This window comes from Arachis stenosperma, chromosome 10 (assembly GCF_014773155.1).
Source record: "Arachis stenosperma cultivar V10309 chromosome 10, arast.V10309.gnm1.PFL2, whole genome shotgun sequence".
Classification (NCBI taxonomy): domain Eukaryota; kingdom Viridiplantae; phylum Streptophyta; class Magnoliopsida; order Fabales; family Fabaceae; genus Arachis; species Arachis stenosperma.
The window spans coordinates 61,003,790-61,006,890 of NC_080386.1; the positions used below are offsets into that span (position 1 = coordinate 61,003,790).

Sequence of the window (3,101 nt, forward strand, 5' to 3'; positions counted from 1 at the left end):
AATTACTCAATTACTCTCTCCCTCTCTAGCGACCCCACAGCCGAGTTGAACAAAGCCTCTCCCTATCGCTCCGCTGCTGCCGCACCATCGTCGCTCCTTCTCTCTGTTGCCGTCATCGCTCCTCCTACTTTGGTCCTTCTCCGCTCTTTCTCAATCAAGCTCATAAGAACCAGGTATCATTTTTTAACTGTTACTAAACTCTTTCCAAAGCCGACTTCAGTTTTATTTGGAAATCTCCTATTTCAAGTGTAAACTTGACCTAATTGTAATATCCTCTTCTCTATATTTGAAAAGAATATATGATATATGTTGTGAAATCGATAATTTAGGTTAGGTCAAGAGAGACCATAGCTTTTGGATCTCCTGAAGTATTGAGTCCTTTACAATTGAGCCTAAAGTAAGAAGAATCAAATCTCATTCGTCACACAAAATCTAGGACGAAGATCAAGTATAGCTCTTCTCTAATCCTACTTCCTAGTTTCAATATGATTCTTTTTTTTAATAGATCCTAGTTTCAATAGGATTGATTCTTATTATTTGAACACATTAATAATATTATGGATAAATTATATTCTCTTTCCTAAAATATTTTTAAATTATTACACTCATCTCTTCTCTAATTGTCTAATTTATACTAACCATTTCTAACTTATTATTTTTATTTTTGAAGTGATTTTTTGAAGTAATTTTGAATTTTTGATATACTTGCTGCTTTGGTACAAGGAATAAGAAAATGGGAGTTCAAAAGGTAAGTGAAATGCAGTCCCAATTAAGGATCCAACTTCCAGATTGAAAAAAATTTGAATACTTTTTACTGTTGTATCTTGGTTCTTGAATATAGTTCTTTTCTTTTTTTTTTTTTTGGGTCTTACTGTGCAGTGAATGTAGCAGTGCTAGTTGCTCCAATAGTCAGTTCATTGGTTTTTCTGGTGGTTGGAATTGTTATTGGGATTTATATCTAGAAACACAGATACATTCAAAAGAAAAGAAGCGGTAAGTGACTTATTAGTACCTTACTGTACTTGCTTAGAAGACAATTATGTTTAAGAATGTTTACTCATCTCGATCATCATTCTGGCTTCAAGGTTCATATGCTGCACGTTTTGCATTTTCATGGGCTTGTATAGATATATAAATATATAATATAATATAAAGTCTCTATCTATACTTCGTTGGAAGTTGTACTTTAGTGGCAAATTTGTTTGATGGGTTATTGTAGTTGAAATTTCTATTTTGCCTTATTTAAGAGAGATCGTTTTAACTCTTTATGTGTTTAATTAATATAATGATCATAATATAAGCTAATTCATGTGTCGTAATTAATCCTTGTTAAGGAATTATGAAAGTCCCATTTAATTAAGGGAAATGTTAAGTGGATAATTGGCAAATACATAGAGAAAAGTTGAACATTTCTTTTCTAAATTGAAAGTTGGATGATTATTAGTAAGAAGACAAAAAGAAACAGTTAATGTGTATGGCGGATTCCTTGTTTTGTTATTGACGTGTTTGGGTGTGATTAACAAATATCAAATAATACTAGTAATGCTGCAGTGCTGCTTAATAACTTATTTTTAATTGTAATGCAATTCAAGCCTTGCTGATATTATGTACTTAATAATTTATTTTGTCCTGTTGAAGGTTACGTTGAATTTATGCCAAAATTTAGTGTGAGGGGAATTTGGCAGAGATGGCGTGAGTCATATCCATCCGAAGGATCTAAAGTTGATGATGCTATAACTGTTTTCACTAGAGTAAGTATAGTTCTGCCTAACACTACACAATCCTATATAATATAATGTAAGCCAAACTGAAGACAGAACTATATTTGGTGTTATATAATCATAAAATATACAATTAAAAACCTTTTCTCAGGTGATTTTGTTCTCATTATATCCTTTTGTGAATTAAGGTTCCAACTATGTACACCAGGTTGATACAAGGTTATCATGATTGACTTTAAGGTTCCAACTATGTTCTCATTATATTTTTTATTTTAATGATTGACTTTTCCAGTGTGTAAGTTAGCATGCATGGATGCTTTGCCATTTATGTTGTGTTGTCTTGCATTTCTTCTGATTATTGATTAATACCTTCATGCCTGAATCTGAATCTGTATTGCTTTTTGCTTTGCTGCAATTTTTTATATCAATGTTTACATAGATAATAGATCAACAAAGTAGCTCTGTTCTTGTAACTAAGCTATCAATGAGAATTTTGTTCTTGTAAAGGATAAATTGGTTCCCTGTGATGCCCTTTTTCAATACCATGCTAATGCTGATATTAGATGATTAAGACATCAGTTTATTTTACTAAGGGAGCCTGTCCTTTACACTATTTCGCTGTTTCTTTCTCGTTTCCAATTTAGTAGTTACTAGCGTGATAACCCGTGCAATGTATGGGATTCACAAAATTTAAACTTTTTAAAAAAAAAAATACTAATAATATAATTAAAATATATTCTGTAAAAATAAATATGTTGTATTAATTTTGGATAATTATAAAATTATCATTACACTAAAATAAAAAAATAGATTACAACAATTATTCAATATGTCAATAAATAGTATAACATATTTTGTAAGATAATAAAATACTCAAACAATTGATAGACACTAAAAAAAACAGAAAAAAAAGTCCAACAGAGATGTAGTTTACTATTACGTATTATCTTAAGAACACACAACGTCAAGATACTTACTGATAGCAAAACAAAATATATACAACATATATAAATTTGTTCATTAAACAAAAAATAAAACATGTCCAAGCCAACTTAACGTATAATTCAAAATATTCATCAAATAAAGTTATACATAGGATGCTTAACGTCGCTGAATCGATAACTCTATATGGCGGTTAGCTATCGAGCTGAGTTTCAAAGTAATGCTATCACCCTCCTTTAAATTGTATATTCTACAACATTCACTCCACCCGACCCCAAATTTCCATTCTGTACCTCTTTCTCTACTATTCAGTAAGTGAAAAAAGAACACATTCTTCTCTACATTGGAATCTGGACCGGTAATCGTCCAAATCGAACCATCTCTAGATGGGTTAAAATACACAGCAAATTTTGAAGCCAAATACTGCAACGAATAATT

The 3,101-nt window shown here is 30.9% G+C and overlaps 1 non-coding gene across 1 annotated transcript; it reads left to right on the top strand.

Annotated features, from left to right (window-relative positions):
* The first annotated feature begins 2,237 nt into the window (after nucleotides 1–2,237).
* LOC130959330 (small nucleolar RNA snoR53Y) lies at nucleotides 2,238–2,320 on the top strand. The gene has a single exon (XR_009078421.1). It is a non-coding gene; the product is annotated as a small nucleolar RNA snoR53Y (small nucleolar RNA).
* The last annotated feature ends 781 nt before the right edge of the window (nucleotides 2,321–3,101 follow it).